This window comes from Entelurus aequoreus, linkage group LG24, assembly GCF_033978785.1.
Source record: "Entelurus aequoreus isolate RoL-2023_Sb linkage group LG24, RoL_Eaeq_v1.1, whole genome shotgun sequence".
Taxonomy (NCBI): domain Eukaryota; kingdom Metazoa; phylum Chordata; class Actinopteri; order Syngnathiformes; family Syngnathidae; genus Entelurus; species Entelurus aequoreus.
Window position 1 is genome coordinate 35800463 of NC_084754.1, and position 18152 is coordinate 35818614.

The 18152-nt window shown below is 38.8% G+C and overlaps 1 protein-coding gene across 5 annotated transcripts in view; it reads left to right on the forward strand.

Moving 5' to 3' along the window:
- plxnb2b (plexin b2b) overlaps positions 1 to 18152 on the forward strand; it is a 629608-nt gene that overhangs the window by 297220 nt on the left and 314236 nt on the right. For all 5 annotated transcript variants that reach the window (XR_009824287.1, XR_009824286.1, XR_009824288.1 and 2 more), the window contains exons 5-6: positions 16372 to 16433; positions 16506 to 16583. The gene's annotated coding sequence lies outside the window, so the exon portion shown is untranslated. The remainder of the gene's footprint in view (positions 1 to 16371; positions 16434 to 16505; positions 16584 to 18152) is intronic.

Genomic DNA, 18152 nt, shown 5'->3' on the forward strand with positions numbered 1-18152 from the left:
GTGTGTGCATGTATATATGTGTGTGTATGTATGTGTGTGTATGTATGTATATATATGTATACATGTGTATAGGGCTGCAACAACTAATCGATTAAATCAATTAAAATCGATTATAAAAATAGTTGGCGATTAATTTAGTCATCGATTCGTTGGATCTATGCTATGCGCATGCGCAGAGGCTCCTTTTTTAAAATTTATTTATTTATTTATTTTATAAACCTTTATTTATAAACTGCAACATTTACAAACAGCTGAGAAACAAAAACCAAAATAAGTATGGTGCCAATATGCTGGTTTTTTTCTATAAAATACTGGAAAGGATAGAAATGTAGTTTGTCTCTTTTATCCGATTAATCGAAGTAATAATCTACAGATTAATCGATTATCAAATTAGTTGTTAGTTGCAGCCCTACATGTGTATGTATATACAGTGGCGATCAAAAGTTTACATACACTTGTAAAGAACATAATGTCATGGCTGTCTTGAGTTTCCAATACTTTCTACAACTCTTATTTTTTTGTGATAGAGTGATTGGAGCCCATACTTGTTGGTCACAAAAAACATTCATGAAGTTTGGTTCTTTTATGAATTTATGATGGGTCTACTGAAAATGTGACCAAATCCGCTGGGTCAAAAGTATACATACAGCAATGTTAATATTTGCTTACATGTCCCTTGGCAAGTTTCACTGCAATAAGGTGCTTTTGGTAGCCATCCACAAGCTTCTGCTTAAATTTTTGACCACTCCTCTTGACAAAATTGGTGCAGTTCAACTAAATTTGTTGGTTTTCTGACATTGACTTGTTTCCTCAGCATTGTCCACAAGTTTAAGTCAAGACTTTGGGAAGGCCATTCTAAAATCTTCATTTTAGCCTCATTTAGCCATTTCTTTACCACTTTTGACGTGTGTTTAGGGTTGTTGTCCTGTTGTGGCCAAACAGCTCGATTTTTGTTTCATCTGACCACAGAATTTTCCTCCAGAAGGTCTTATTTTTGTCCATGTGATGTCAGATGAAACAAAACTTGAGCTTTTTGGCCACATTACCCAGCAACATGTTTGGAGGAGAAAAGGTGAGGCCTTTAATCCCAGGAACACCTACTGTCAAGCATGGTGGTGGTAGTATTATGCTCTGGGCCTGTTTTACTGCCAATGGAACTGCTTTAAATGGGACAATGAAAAAAGGAGGATTACCTCCAAATTCTTCAGGACAACCTAAAATCATCAGCCCGGAGGTTGGGTCTTGGGCGCAGTTGGGTGTTCCAACAGGACAACTAATTCTCTTTCTATGCCACATCAATGTGGAATGCGCTCCCAACAGGTGTAAAAGAAAGGGCATCTCTATCCTCCTTCAAAACCGCAATAAAAGTACACCTCCAGGCAACTTCAACCCTAAACTAACACCCTCCCCGGATTGTTAATAATCAAATGTTTTTCTTATGCTTTCTGATATCTCTCTCTCTATGTCCACTACTTGCTGCACATATCCTACCAGGTCAGACCTACACTGTTTCAATGTCCATTTCTCTGATGATGCAATTGTTGATGCTGATTGTTGATGACATAAGTGTTGATACCAACCAAACCTAACCCCCCGCCCCCCACCCCCATCCATATACCACACCCCGGATTGTAAATAATGTAAATAATTCAATGTATATACTCTGATGATTATCTTGTGTGATGACTGTATTATGATGTTAGTATATATTTGATAGTATATATCTGTATCATGAATCAATTTAAGTGGACCCCGACTCAAACAAGTTGAAAAACTTATTCGGGTGTTACCATTTAGTGGTCAATTGTACGGAATATGTATTTCACTGTGCAATCTACTAATAAAAGTTTCAATCAATCAATCAAAGACAATGACCCCAAACACATGTCAAAAGTGGTAAAGGAATGGCTAAATCAGGCTAGAATTAAGGTTTCAGAATGGCCTTCCCAAAGTCCTGACTTAACCTGTGGACAATGCTGAAGAAACAAATCAATGTCAGAAAACCAGTAAAAAATATTGGTATCGGCACAACCCTATTATGTATATATATATATATATATATATATATATATATATATATATATATATATATATATATATATATATATATATATATATATATACATATATGCGTATATATATATGCATATGTATGTACTGTATGTGTGTATGTATATAGTATAAAACTTAATCAAATGTACGACAATCATTTTAGTTTTACCCCAGTGTGGACGCTTCAAAGGTGGCATTTTCCCTTAAATCCTCAGTGCCATGCCATGTTTAGTTTTTGCCTTATTATTGTCAATAGTGCTTTGTGTGTGTGTTTCTATGTGTGTGTGTGTTTGAATGTGTGTGTGTTTTCTTCTCTTCTTCTACTGTTGTTTGTTGGTTTGTTTGTTTTGTACATCACTTTGTGTTTGCCACTTGCCTGTGCATGAAGAGTGCCATGTAAATAAAGTTTGATTTGATTTGATGTTGTAATGGGAACCTACAAGCCTGTGATGCGCCATATTGTAACTGGATGTATACAAATAAGGCACGTTTATTTATAGAGCACAGTTGGTACACAAGACAATTCAAAGTGCTTTACAGAAAATTAAAAAATAAATAATCATCAAAACAATCAGAATTTGAATTAAAAACCAAGTAAAATCATCATAATAACGATTATAATTTACATTAAAATCAAATAGTGTAGATAAAATACATTTAGATGTAATATGCACAATTAACTAAAAGGTTTTTTAGGCTGGTTTTGAACATTGCCAACATTGAGGCCCGTCTCACATCTATTCCAGATTTTAGGAGCATAAAACTGAAATGCAGTTTCACCATGATTGGTCCTGACTCCACCAGCAGGAGACTACTCCCTGAGGTTCTCAGAGCTGGAGATGGCTCTTGTCAGAGATGTACTTTGGACAGGGAAAAAACTTGTACACAAAGAGAGCTGTTTTACAGAATATTCTCTGAGCAACAGGAAGCCAGTGCAGCGATCTGAGCACTGGACTAATATGGTTGTATTTCCTGGTTCTAGTCAGAACTCGAGCAGCAGCATTTCTGATGTTCTGCAACTGCTTTTCAGCTGGTTTAGAGAGCCAAGTGAGAAGGCCATTACACTAGTCAAACCTGCTGGAGACAAAGGCATGGATTAGTCTTTCTAAACCCATGTTTTGTAGGTGGTAAAAAGCTGCTGTTGGTATTGACGTCATGTGGCTGTTAAAATTCAAGTCTGAGTAAATCATCTCCCCAGATTTCTAACCTGATTGTTAGGTTTCAGGGAGAGGGTCTCAAGGTGACTAATAATAGTTTCTCTTTGCTTCTGCGGGCCAGAGACGATCATTTATGTTTAGCTGAAGAAAAACTGTTTTGTATCCCCACACTGATCTGTTTGATGCAGCGACGTTCACCTGCCGTCAGCGATACGTCGATCATCATCATCTGCATAGTTGTGGTAGGACACGTTGAAGCTGCCTTTTAGCTGGCCTGGTGGCAGCATGGACACGTTGAAAAACAGGGGTCACAGAATTGAGCCCTGTGGAACGCCACAGGTCATAGCCATTTGCTCGGAGACACAGTTACCAGTTAGGCAATAAATTAATTACAACTAATGCCATTATTGTTATTATTATTATCCATCCATCCATCCATTTTCTACCACTTTGTTTCTTCCGGGGTCGCGGGGGGTGCTTGAGCCTATCCGTGCTGCATTCGGGCAGAAGGCGGGGTACACCCTGGACAAGTTGCCACCTCATTATTATATTCCCCATAAAACAATTATTTGTATGTTGAGATTTGGAGTAGAAATGTCCGATAATGGCTTTTTTTGCCGATATCCGATATTCCGATATTGTCCAACTCTCAATTACCGATTCCGATATCAACCGATACCGATATATACAGTTGTGGAATTAACACATTATTATGCCTAATTTTGTTGTGATGCCCCGCTGGATGCATTAAACAATGTAACAATGTTTTCCAAAATAAATCAACTCAAGTTATGGAAAAAAATGCCAACTTGGCACTGCCATATTTATTATTGAAGTCACAAAGTGCATTATTTTTTTTAACATGCCTCAAAACAGCAGCTTGGAATTTGGGACATGCTCTCCCTGAGAGAGCATGAGGAGGTTGAGGTGGGCGGGGTTGAGATGGGGTGGGGGGAGTAGGGAGTAGTGGGGGGTGTATATTGTAGCGTCCCGGAAGAGTTAGTGCTGCAAGGAGTTCTGGGTATTTGTTCTGTTGTGTTTATGTTGTGTTACAGTGCGGATGTTCTCCCCAAATGTGTTTGTCATTCTTGTTTGGTGTGGGTTCACAGTGTGGCACATATTTGTAACAGTGTTAAAGTTGTTTATACGGACACCCTCAGTGTGACCTGTATGGCTGTTGACCAAGTATGTATGTCATTCACTTGTGTGTGTGGAAAGCCGTAGATATTATGTGATTGGGCTGGCACGCAAAGGCAGTGCCTTTAAGGTTTATTGGCGCTCTGTACTTCTCCCTATGTACGTGTACACAGCGGCGTTTTAAAGAGTCATAAATGTTACTTTTAGAAACTGATACCGATAGTTTTGAAACCGATACCGATAATTTCAGATATTACATTTTAAAGCATTTATCGGCCGATAATATCGTCAGTCCGATATTATCGGACATCTCTAATTTGGAGTGCAACCAAAGCAACATTGTCATTGATACCAATGAATATGCAGTGTATTGACCCATAAGAAGCTACACTATGCTTACATCAGTGCCTGTATGCCGAGTGTAAAGTCAGTTGGACTAATAGTTTCTGCGACAGTCTGAGTTGAAGTCTGTGTAAATGTGGACCTGAAACAAAGTGAGACATCTTTTAGGCTTTAAAAAAAAAACAAGCAGTGTTTGATCAGCATCCACACTACTGGAAGTGCAGAAACACAATCTTTTCGGCCACGTTGGCCAAGTTTGGAAGTTTGCCTCCTTAGTCCCAGACGTTTACTTGATTTGGCTCAGGGTGATGTTTTCCACTCTCAACGAAACAAAATAGAAAGAACCGGAGCAAATATTTGTCCTTATCCGAAAAGACCTTAATCTGCATCAATCAAACCAGTGTGGGAAAAGCCGGTATGATGATCCCAGCTTGAGAAGCAAACATGAGTGCAACAATGCGTGTATTTGTCATTTTTCACTTCCAATACATACGATACAACAATGTAGAAGCAAACTGTAAAAATCCTTCCATATTATTAAGAAATATGAGTCGTGATGAATGCTAACGCTGGCAGGGAACAAAAATACAGATGTTCTAAAAATTCAGCAGCTAATGCTATCGTAGGTACCAGCGATTATCAATTAACGCGTGTGTGATCTTCAAAATAAAATAACCGCAGAGGTCTTTAATCAGGTCAAAAGCACACGCAAAAAACAGCTTTGGCTGTAGGCGACCTCCTGATGATTTTTTAAATTAACTCCACATAATAGCGTTATCTGCATTTGATGTTGGAGTAGAATTGTTGAAGTGTTGGCCGATACGAATATTACCCAATTCCATTTCAGCAGAAATCACATTGCATACATTTTAGGGGTGTCCAAAACAATTACATTTTCGAATTAATTGCGATTCTTATTTCTAACCATTTTTTTACATTTACCTATTTTTTAAAAAGGCAAATCATATTGTTGATGTAGATGATCTATATCTGCTGTACAGATTTGGTTTACAAAAGACAAGTGTTGAAAACTTCTCATGTTGCCTTATTTGTATTTGACTTTATTAAATGTTTGGGAAGCATTTTATTAAACAAAACCAGTTTTATTTTAAGTAATGCAGAAATGTATCAGAGATGTTTATATATTTTATGGAGGAATGTAGTTTAGGCGAGTTAATCGAGACTCGTTTTGAATCGAATCATTACCCCCAAGAATCGCATTGAATCTTGTGGTGCCCAAAGATTCACAGCCCTAATAATTGTATTGTTTTGCAATGTGAAAAATTTGATCGGAGGAAATTAGCCATACCGAGAAAACACTAACCGTAAGGCATAAAAGTAAATCATTTTGTTATTTTGTAGTGTGGAATGTTATAAAAAACAAATCGTAGGTTTGACCATTTGTAACCTTATGACCTATTTGTGCTTTTGAAGTTGAGTTTTGTGTTTTGTCGATACCTAGTGGTCACAATAATTCATTAAATTAATGGCATGAAGCACTAAGTCGAAGGATGCGGACACGTTTCTTACTGGATTATTTCTAATACTCTTATATGTAGTTCTCTTATAAGTAGTTGATACTTGTTTATATTGACTAATGTGGTGTTTTAAACTGCAATATTGCTCAGGACACATATTTTGTATGTCTGGCTTGTGTGCTATTGTGTGCTTTGCTGTTGTGTAGCTGCGAGCTCCCAGTAGCTTATAGCCTACAATGTTGACATTTTGTAAATGACTTTACTAAAATACAAGAAAAGACTGAACTTTTGGATTAAGGACTGCTTGTATTGGAGTTTATCTTGAAGATTTAAGATGCAATCATCCAATATGTGTTTTTTTTGCTGATATCGGGCCAATATTTCATGTGGACACCCCTATTCGTAATGACATGTTTTGGTACGGTACAGAAGCGTACACTTGGTCTTGTTGGTGAAATGAGTGAGAGCAGTGGCTAATTAGACATTGCTCAGTAGAGCTGAATAACCAAGTATTAGTGCTGCACTTCAGCCAATAATAAACATTTTTACTAAAGATAGATAACGATTCTCACATTTCAAGCTGTTGTCTGCATCATTGCACCTTCTGAAGATGATGAATATTGTCAGTGGTGTTATTTATTGTTCTCACCTTCCTCACGGTGGCTTTTTATCCCCGAGTAGCGCACACATTAACAGCAGTGGGGTTTTTTTTCTAGTAATTTGCCCAATTTAGCCTTAGGATCAGGACCCCGTCGGCTACTCTGGCCTTCCAAATGAAATCCCTCTGTTCTTGGTGGAAATATGGACTTTGGGGGGGGGGGTATTCGGTTAAGGACACCGCAACCAAAATGTTCTTTGACACCATGCTGAGGCCGAGTTGAAAGCAGCCCTCGGGTGGTGAAAAGGCCATGACAGAAAGAAAGATGAAAGAATGGTAATTTTCTGCTTTTTCTCTCAGCAGCAGTACGCCTCCTGCAGCTTCTTCTCTGCTCCTTTTCGCCCGGGCACAATTAACTGACTGTTTGTTTTCAATTGGATGATTCACCTTTTGCTGGGCATTGTTTCAGGAACAGTCGCTTGATCTCTTCTGTTTTTTTTTTGTTGGTTTTCTCAGGGATACGCCGTGCTGGTATTTACTAGAGGTGTAACTGTACGGAAACTTCTCCTGAATTATTAAGGGCGCGCTTTGGTTCTTTTTTAATACATTAAGAGAGCAAAAAGGCTTACAGGTAATATGACTGAAATGCATTAAAATTGCCAACAGTTAGTATTACCCGGTGAAATGTTAATTAGCGTGAAATCGGGATTGATTACCACATTTTGATAAACTCACGGTGGCACTGCTCTTTTTCCCAGAGAAGAATCTAGCCTGCCGATCGCTACAGGTAGCAACTAGTGCGCTAATCGCTAGCTGGAAACTTGCATGTTTGTCACTGCCCGATTTACTGAGTTTCAGAGTGATACATTTGAAAATCCATAAGCAGACGTGTCTACAACAGTAACGTAAACCCAAGTGACGTCACACAAACTGGTGTAGCACTTTCTTCAGTTTTGATAATGGCAGGGTTTCCCCTTAATGTAACTGAATGTGGTGTGTCGCCATGGCGTTTTTATTACCGCCACACCTTGAAAATAGGGTTTGGGATTTTTTTTTTGTACTTGAAAACGAATTAAAGTTATATAAATAATAAATAAATGATACATGGGTTATACTTGTATAGCGCTTTTCTACCTTCAAGGTACTCAAAGCACTTTGACAGTATTTCCACATTCACCCATTCACACACACATTCACACACTGATGGCGGGAGCTGCCATGCAAGGCGCTAACCAGCAATCAGGAGCAAGGATGAAGTGTCTTGCCCAAGGACACAACGGACGTGACTAGGATGGTAGAAGGTGGGGATTGAACCCCAGTAACCAGCAACCCTCACGATTGCTGGCACGGCCACTCTACCAACTTCGCCACGCCGCCCTATGTAGCCCCCAAAAGAAATCACACAAAGTCAGACACTATTCTAAACTTTTATTGCCAATCTTATGATAATAAACAATGGCACAATTCCAACAGTTTACCTCCCGTGCACACACTTCTGTCTCCTTGATTCATCGCTTCCCCGCCGGACACACAACAACACTTCCTCATTCTCCACCAATCACCATTCAGGCACGGACGGTATGTTTGCGACCATGGGAAAAACTGACATCAAATCCAAACCACACCAACACAAATCATTAACATTACCTGGTCGTTACAGCCTATTATTTGCGCACTATTGACAAGTGATGTACCGAAAACTTGAACACCAAAAAACTTTGATCACTGAAAACCGCGCTATGGAAACCGGATGTAAACAAAACACACGCCTATATATATATATATATATATATATATATATATATATATATATATATATATATATATATATATATATATATATATTGCAGATATATCAACAAAATGTGCAAATATTAGGAGGACAGTTGCGGCTTTTAAAAAGAGAAAGTGAAACTCGAGCAACAGCACCAAGCAAGTGTGACGTCATGCTCGCTGCGACTCTCTTCTCTAGTCAGGGACATGGAGGGACAGAAGTAGAGTCTCTAAACACGAGTACATTCTATAATAACACCAGAAGATGCTAGATAGGTTGCTAGTTGTTTTTAATTTTAAAAAAGTCATTAAAAGTCTGTAAACAATTGAAAAAACGGCAAAGCGATAAGAAAAATATATGTGAATACTAATTAATAAAAACAGAATTGTTTTAAATGTATGTGTACGTATTTTGAGTCTTTTTAAAGAAAATCATATCATCATAGCACATTATACTAATTGTTACTAATTGTAATTAATGTCGTCACTGTGACCACGCCCCCACTGCCACAGGTATTTTGGCAGTTTAGGGGAAACCCTGAATGGTCGGACTTTGTGTCCCCCCCTCGTGTATTTCACAGTTTAGTTTGACAGTTATTATGCTTCATATGTTTTACATGCAGACTATCATAAAGAAAACGGTGACTGGTGGGGTGAAGGTGGTGGTCTGTAGGGGTTGCAAAAAAATCTATTTTTCTATGAATCATGATTCTAACTTGTAACGATTTTAATCAATTCAAAAAAATCCAAACATTTTTATTTTTTATAAATAAACCTGTCCCGTCCAGCCACTTAGGCGAATCATATTGATGATGTAGTTCAGGGGTGTCAAACTTATTTTAGCTCAGGGGCCGCATGGTGGAAAATATATTCCCACGTGGTAAATTCATGGCATAATAACTTAAAAATAAGGACAACTTCAAATTATTTTCTTTGTCTTACTTTGGCCAAAAATAGAACAAGCACATTCTCAAAATGTATACATCACAAATAATCCTCTTGGCAAAACACTTCAAGTTAGTTGAAAATTCAGAGGAAAAAAATTGGTGTAGTTTCAAAAACACCATGAAGAACACGATGACCTTAGACTTTGTCTCAGTGTATCTACAAAGCCATTCAACTTTAAGCACTTCCTGTTTAGCATTCTCATGTTAGCAGTTATTTAAAAACACTTGGAAAAGCAATAGAGTGTTTCCTCAAACCGCCACATTAGTAAAATCCGCAACTGCGATACCACATTCATTTATCATCTTTCAAATATTACAATCATAATATAAACACAACATTTATCAAAATGACACCGTAGCCTAAATCAGGGCAACACAACTACAAACTTAACCAATATGAACATAGTACATTTAAGTATGAAATAAAATAGAACAAACAAACAACAAATGTAGAAACATGCATATTTACAATGGAGTTCAAGGTGCGCATCCTGCATTCAACCAATTGCCAAAGCTGCATGGAACTCTAACTACAAAGATGATGGTCATGTTGACTGAAGTCTTCACATCTTACCGTTACGTTATTTTATCCATTGAGTGGATACATTACAATGAAAGAAGATATTGCTGCTTCGATACTGCCGCCAACTGCAGCCAGCCACAACGGGAGCTTGCACCTGCGCTGATTGGAGTGGCGGCAGCCAATCTAGAGGGTGCTGAATGTCAGCTGACACATCATATTTAAACCGTGTCATGTGTGACGTGGGTCACACTTGAATTGCTATAGCGACATCCAGTGGACACATTTAGAACAGATGACTCATTTTTATATTTAGCAAACTGATCATGTGGGCCGGATTAAAGATATCAGGCCGTACGTTTGACACCCCTGATGTACAGATTCACTTTGGAAAAGAGAAGCGTTGGATACTTCTCTTGTTGCCTTATTTGTATTTGACTTTATTAAACGTTTTGCTAGCATTTTATTCAACAAAAGCAAGTTACTTTTAAGTAATATATACATTTATTACAGCTGTTATCTATTTTATGCAGGAATGTAGTTAATAATAGAACTGGCACCAAGTATTGATTTTGAATCAAGACTCGGTTTAAATCGAGAATGGATTCTGAATTTAATCGTTAGCCCCAAGAATCGCATCGAATCATGTGGTGCCCAAAGATTCACAGCCCTAGTGGTCTGTAACCATGCATTTCTACTTGTTTTTCTTTTCCTCATTCTACTTCTGTCAACCAATGGACAGAGCATAATGGAAGGACGCCATAAAAGGGTCTCCTGGGCCACAACACACGTTACCTACAGAAGTGTGCCTAGCAGCTAAAAACATCCGTCCCTGCTTTGCTTACGAGCCGAGAGTATAGACCAGGAATCTCAGCAGCTTTGTCGTTTTCGGCATTTGCCGGAAGCGTCGGCCCCTCCAGGACCACCAGTGCCGATGAAGAGATGTGGAGTCCTCATTTTGACAGTTTTTCATTCAAGGTGCTGCGTGTGTTCCTCCCTCATCCCAGGAACCCTTTGAAACAAGGAAAGCAGCCAGGCAATGGAATCAATCACGGCTTTGGCCTAAGGCACTACATTCAACGCTCGCGCCCACATGGAAAAAAACGTGCGCGGCACAGCAAGCGCAAGGGGGGGGATCTTTTCCCCACCTGCGCCGCTGGAGAGGAGGAGAAGCACTCTCGCCGTCCTTTCTGCGCCGCTTATCCATCACCCAAGAGCCGCTTGAAAAATAATTTACTGTACGTGAAAGGTGATCGATGACAGCAAAAGAGAGTCCGAATGGCTGTCTCATCAGTCCGCCTCCGCGGACATAACAGTCTGCCTCAGAGGACAAATGTACTGTTTTATAGCGCCGAGATGTGACACGGAAAGTTCAAAAGAAACGGGAGGGCCATTGTCGGACCAAAACATGACTATTTTCACCGGTTAACAGCCCCCTGAGAAATGTCGGGGCTGTCACTCTGCTTCACCTGCTTCGCTGCAACAAACATCCATCACAGGGAAAGCTGCACAACATTTAAGACCTTTGATGGCCTATCAGCCATTGAGGATTGATTCCCGCTCTACGCTGTCTAAAAAGAGTTACACATTTTGACTGGAGCTTCTCTTTTTAGAAATGAAACCGGGAAATAGTGTTGAGTAGTCAGTGTGCAGCTTGTATAGCAGCATAGTGTGCTGTTTCGAAAGACTTCCTTTAAAAAAAAGTATTCCAAACGTCCCCTGTATGACTAGTGTGCTCTACTTTTTTGAGAAAACCTACAAAGGTTGTCCCAATACCAATATTTTGGTACCGGCACCAAAATGCATTTTCTAAACAAAGGGGGCCACAAAGAAATTGAATTATTGGCTTTATTTGAACAAAAAATCTTACGGTACATTAAACATATGTTTCTTATTGCAATTTTGTCCTTAAATAAAATAGTGAACATACTAGACAACTTGTCTTTTAGTAGTAAGTAAACAAACAAAGGCTCCTAATTAGTGTGCTGACGTATGCAGTAACATATTGTGTCATTTATCATTGTATTATTTTGTCTACATTATGATGGACAAGCTGTAAAAATGAATTATTTATCCACTTGTTCATTTACTGTTAAAAGCTGTTTACTTTCTGTTTTAACATGTTCTATCTACACTTCCGTTAAAATGTAATACTCATTTATTCTTCTGTTGTTTGCTACTTTACATTAGTTTTGGATGATACCACACATTTAGGTATTGATCCAATACCAAGTAGTTACAGGATCATACATTGGTCATATTAAAAGTCTGCATGTGTCCAGGGACGTATTTTCTGAGGTAATAAACATAATATGATTTTTTTAATAAGGAAAAAGGATTTTGTGATGCTAAAAAATATCGATGTAATCATAGTAGTATCGACTAGATACGCTCTTGTACTTGGTATCATTACAGTGGATGTCAGGAATAGATCCACCCATGGCGTTTTTTTACATTGTGACGCCGGTGATCTATCGTATCCTCCTACGGTGTGTAGTGAAGCATGTTTAGCTATTACTCGTCATGCAGGGATGATACTTGTAAGAAACATACTTAATTTGTTGCCATGGAGGCGAGGATTAGTGATTTAGAAGTAGCTAAAACACTGCAGACTGCGTATGGACATTAGCCGCTAACTAGCTAGCCATGTCTTAAAGCACCGCTTCCTGAGGGCGTTTCAGTGTTATATCTCACCTTTACCGTTAGTTTTTAAGTCAAAATGCATCCATTCTGCCTTTTCTGTCTATTGATTGATTGATTGAATTTTGATTGAAACTTTTATTAGTAGATTGCACAGTTCAGTACATATTCCGTACAATTGACCACTAAATGGTAACACCCGTATAAGTTTTTCAACTTGTTTAAGTCGGGGTCCACGTAATCAATTCATGGTACAAATATATACCATCATCATAATACAGTCATCACACAAGTTAATCATCAGAGTATATACATTGAATTATTTACATTATTTACAATCCGGGGGGTGGGATGAGGAAGGTTTGGTTGATAACAGCACTTCAGTCATCAACAATTGCATCATCAGAGAAATGGGCATTGAAACAGTGTAGGTCTGACTTGGTAGGATATGTACAGCGAGCAGAGAACATAGTGAGTTCAGATAGCATAAGAACAAGTATATACATTAGAAATACATTTGATATTTTACATTTGGTTATTTACATTTCAGGGAGGTGGGATGTGGAAGGGGGAGGGTGTTAGTCAAGGGTTGAAGTTGCTTGGAGGTGTTGTTTTAGTGCTGTTTTGAAGGAGGATAGAGATGCACTTTCTTTTACACCTGTTGTCTGCTTGTAAGTACTCCGTGTGCGCTGCCGTACATGCTCCTCTGCTCGTAAAACCAGCAATGTAATGACATGACGACGGTGCGCCGTCGTGCCTGTTTTAAAAAACGGTATTTTTCAAACAAAGTATAGTACCATTTTTGATTCATTAGTACCGCGATGCTATACCAGTACCGGTATACCGTACAACCCTAGAACCTACTGACAAAATTGAATCAAAGACCTTCTACGAAGCAGGAGTGGTGCACTGTTTTTAAGAATCTACTGCAGAAACAGTGGTCAAAAATCCTCTATAGCAGTGGTCACCAACCACCTGCACCGGTCCGTGACGCATTTTCTACGAGGCCTCAGAGAAACATTAAATAATTTACAAACGACCACATTTTCTCAGACTTAAATGTTGCCTGTCCTGCTAAACACATCAATAAGCTTGTTCATAGATGTGTAATGAAACTCCTAATAGGAAGTCGCCATTTGTTTTTATATTTTAGTATATTTTTTTACATACAACAATTAATGCACATTAATGAACAAATCAAATGTAAATGTGCCAGATTGGAGCCAGAGGCTAATTTGTGTATACCAAAATTGATGGTATATAGTACAGTATATACAATCAACCATCTCATCAAACAGAAACAAGCTCCCACTAATTCAGAGTTTAGTGTGTGTTCTATTTATTTTTGCTGTATTTGTCTGCCACACATGAAAGGCTGGTTCGTGAAAATAATGCCTACATTAAACCGGTCCATAGAACAAATACGGTTGGGGACCCCTGCTCTATGGCACAGAAGCATTCAACAGTTTTCGTTAAGCTGTTTTTTGTAAGGACCTCCTGCAGGAACACGAGTCAAAGATCCTATAACAAGAGTGCTCTGCAGTTTTAAGGATCCTAAGTGAGAAATCCTCTACGTAACAGGATTTACTGCGGAAACAATAGTCAAAGATCCTCTATATAACATAAGCACTCTGCTGTTTTTGAGTATCTACTGTAATAGCACTAGTCAAAGGTCCTCTATAGGACACAATCATTCTGCTGTTTGAAAAAAACCTAATTTAGATGCTCCAGTCAAAGACCCTCTATATAACAAGAGGACTCTGCTGTATTAAAGCATCTATTGCAGTGGTTCTTAACCTTGTTGGAGGTACCGAACCCCACCAGTATCATATGCGCATTCACCGAACCCTTCTTTAGTGAAAAATTAAATGATGTTTTTTTTCAAATTCAAGACAAAGTTATATGTTTTTGGTAACACTTTAGTATGGGAAACATATTCTAAGTAACAAAGACTTAATTTAGAGTTTTTTGGACACTAGGGGAACATATTCTAAGTAACACAGACTTAATTTAGAGTTATTTGGTTAGGGTTAGAGGGTTAGGGCCAGGGTTAGAGGGTTAGGGTTATAATAAGGCCATGCCGAATAAGGCATTAATACATACTTAATAATGACTAGTTAAGAGCCAATATGTTACTAATTTGCATGTTAATAAGCAACTAATTAATAGTGAATATGTTCCCCATACTAAAGTGTTACCATGTTTTTTTACTGGTGCACAAAATTAACCGTGCATGAACATCACCTTGTTCGAAGAACAAAACCAACAGAGTGCATAAACTCACAACAAATTACACGTCTGCAAATCAGTGTGACTTCTGCTGTTGCCGTATCCGCAATACACCGATAGGGAGAAGTTTTTATTTACACGATGAGTCGGGTGTGTCTTGACCCCCGCTGAACCCCTGAGCCCGACTCACCGAACCCCTAGTGTTTGATCGAACCCAGGTTAAGAACCACTGATCTATTGTAATAACACTAGTCAAATATCTTCTACATAACAGAAGCTTTGTGCTGTTTTTAAAGATCTACTAAAGAAACAGTAGTCGAATATTCTCTATAGCACAGGGGCGGATATTTGCTGTTTTTGAGGGTACACTGCAATACACAAGTAAATGATTGTCCATATGCCAGGATCACAGTGTTTTTAAGGAACCACTGTAAAACCGCTTGGCAAAGATCCTCTATAGTATATCTTCATAGACACCCTCTACTGTATAGACTATACAGTATATGACAGCAGTGTTCTGTTTATTAAGTACCTACTGTGCCAAAGCTATTCAAAGATCCTCTATATGACAAGAGTGCTGTGCTGTTTTTAGGTACCTACTGCAAAAAATGCGCATCAATGATGCTTTTTGGGATTTAAGTGAAACTTTTGTAGAATCCTCTCTAAGCCAAAGTCACACTTGATCAAAGGCCGCCAGCATGTAGATTTTAAGGTTGAAGGGACGATTTCCTTTCTTTAAAGCTGACTTTAGATTTCCTGGAATATGCACTTTTGGCTCTTCCACCCTCGCTCAGGACTTCAATGGGTCGTTGTTAGAAAGATGAGGATAAGATGCGGCAAAGTTAATTGGACGGGGGAATATCTTTTATGTGGCTTTTCCTAAATATGCTTGAAAAGTAGAGTGGGGGGAAAAAATGGCAGGTCAGTTGATATGAATTTAACTAACACTACTAAACTAAACTAAACAAAGTCAAGTCAATATAGCTATACCTTTTATATATATATATATATATATATATATATATATATATGTGTGTGTGTATTATAGTATATGCATATATATGTGTGTGTATATATAGTATATGCATATATATGCGTGTGTATATATAGAATATGCATATATTCATCGTTGTGGTGTCGTTGTGGTTTGTGCAGCCCTTTGAGACAATTGTGACGCAGGGCTATATAAATAAACTTTGATTGATTGATTGATTTTGCCGACCTCACCTAGCTCAGAGTGGCATATCCGTAAAGAAGTTTCTTTTTTTTTTTTAATGATGTCAACAAAAGCAACAAAACGTTAAAAGCGAACGTTTGAGCACCTTTTCTGTGAACAGTGCAGCGAACAAGTGAGGGAGATGATAGATGTGTCTGGAGGGACAAATATTTCTGTTGAAACATCATTAAAAGTCCTGTTTTGGCACACTAAGATACTGTAAAAGACTGTATTAAAATGCTCACATTGTTCTTTAATGTCCTGCTTTGTCTCTCTTCGCAGAGAGCCGACCGAGAGCGTGGAGGCAAATTGCTTTTATGAATGACCTTTCCTGCACATCCAAGGTCAGGACACGCAGCAGACAATCCTGTCCTTTGCTGGCTTATCCTCAGTCTGAAGATTGTGTGGTTTTGCAGGATCTCTCTGCTAGGATTCCATCTATTGTTGCTGCTGCCAATGCCTTCTTGAATTAATCATTGCTTATCAAGTGTCTGGTAAGTTCTTTTCTTTTTCCATTTTTTTTTTTTTCTAAATAAAGTGTTTTTCTTTTGGTGTTGACAAAATAAAGTGAGCAGGCCACAGATGTGAAGGTCAAGTCAACTTCTTCTTGCTTTATTAGAAAGCAACTTATCTACCTGGTGTTATCTCAGCATTCCTACCGCGCTAGCATGGCCAGGCAGCCGTGACAGGATATTGATGGGCTTATTTTTTTCTTACTTTCCACCATTTCCTAACCCCACTTTTTTTTGGTAGAACTAGCGTTCCATGGCACATCTCCTTCTTGCTCACTGCCGTGTGTCCTCACCTCACATCCGCCCACAGCGGTTGTGTTGATACTAATCACCCCAAGTAGAAAAATTCCTGTGTCAATCTGAAATGGGCCTGTTATCAAATGTAAACTTAGTGGATTTTTGGTCTTTTGAGAACAATGCTAACAGCGAGCAAACTGTGTGGTTATATAAGATGGATCCTAAATAAGACTGCACGATTAATAGACATCGAGGTTTTAATTAGTGCGGTAATCTAACCGCTTTTTGTATTTTTTCCCCGCCGTCACCAGCATTTGTGTGCTAGACATGTTTGCCAATCTGAATTGTAGAGCCTCGCGTCCTTTGCATCCTGGCCATTAAAAAGCATATTTCGCTTTCAACAAGGAGAAAGAGGTCTCACTCTGTGCATTGCTGTTAGCATGTAGAGGGAAAAATATATAACTACAAAGCCAAATGTCTGTGGGATTATTTCAGCTTCAAACCGGATGGGCAATATGAGCCCATCAACACGAACGAACGAGCTCAAACGCTGTAATCTGGCAAAAAAAAAAATAAAATAAGACGACCCAACCTAGTTTTTCCCCTTGGGGAAAAAAAAGCATTTTAAGATGTTGAATATGTAATTTTTGCTTACAGAACGGAGTTTGTTTGTTTGTTTATTTATTTTTTAGTTATTTACCTTCCAATTACAGTACACTGATAAACAATTCTACAGTAATGAGAAGTGATTAGTGTATCTGCATTTATTTTGAAGCCTTTCTAGAAAATAGATGTTTCATTAGTGGGTCCTCAATGAAAAAAATGAAAACCGAGCAGGAGGAAAGCAGAAATATGTTTGTGTTTGTGTGTGTGTGCGTGTGTGTGTGTGTGTGCGTGCGTGTGTGTGTGTGTGGCTGTTAACATAAGCGAGTGGCTGTCATGCATTTTGTTAGCATCGACACTTTTCTTTGGACAGCCCCGCCGAGAGGGATTGCTTGTCGCGAGGAGGAGATAGTTGTCAGGGTTGTGTTTGTTTGCCCTGAGGATGAAGACTGCCTGCATCTTTCATTCCTTAAAAGATGCAGGGAGGTAAAGTGTGTGTGTGGGGGTGGGGAGGTGGATGGGTGCGTGTAGCAATTTCTGCAGCAGGCGGCTTCCTGTGGATCGGAGCGTCCATGTGGGGGAAAAAAAGGCACATTTTATCAAAGCTTCACTTCAGAGAGCACTTGGCCACAAGTCATTTTTACAGCGAGCACATGCATAGCCAGGAGGGGGCGGGGTCACACACAAGAGGTCACGGCAAGTATTCAGGAG